Below are 543 nucleotides of genomic sequence, written 5' to 3'. Positions count from 1 at the left end.
ACGGTTTATTATTTAGGCAGTTAACAAACTGAAAATGTACATAGGGGGTGGAGAAAAACTTAACATTAATCCTAAAGGTAAGTCTAATCTAGGAGGGAAATACTATTGATTGATGGCTCACATCATAGTGGGAATCGCACTGAGTCTGTACCGGTCCGTGCGCGGCGCCTTCAGGGGCGTTATTTTGTTGTGGTGTCTGGTGGCACGGACCGGGCGAGGCGCGTCAGGCGGCAGCATGTTTCTGAGACGTGGATGAGGCAGTAGTCCCCTCCCAAACTTCTCCAGAGCCTCTCGGTGCCTGGTGGATATTCTGGACAGACTCAGGATGGTCAGGGCTTCTTCGTAGGTGGTGTATGCAGGGCCAAGAATGACCCTGCACGCCCTTTTCTGCACACTCTCTAGCTGTAGCTGTTGAGTGTGTGTGAGGGAGGTGGACCACGCTGGGGAGGCGTACATGAGTTTGGGGAGGATGAAGGTAAGGTACACCCCCCCTTAACTCATCTGTCGGCGTCCCCAGCGACCTGAGTCTGCGCAGCATGTGCA

The sequence above is a fragment of the Scylla paramamosain genome, chromosome 29 (genome assembly GCF_035594125.1).
Source record: "Scylla paramamosain isolate STU-SP2022 chromosome 29, ASM3559412v1, whole genome shotgun sequence".
Lineage (NCBI taxonomy): Eukaryota > Metazoa > Arthropoda > Malacostraca > Decapoda > Portunidae > Scylla > Scylla paramamosain.
Note: the sequence above shows the minus strand (reverse complement) of the source record.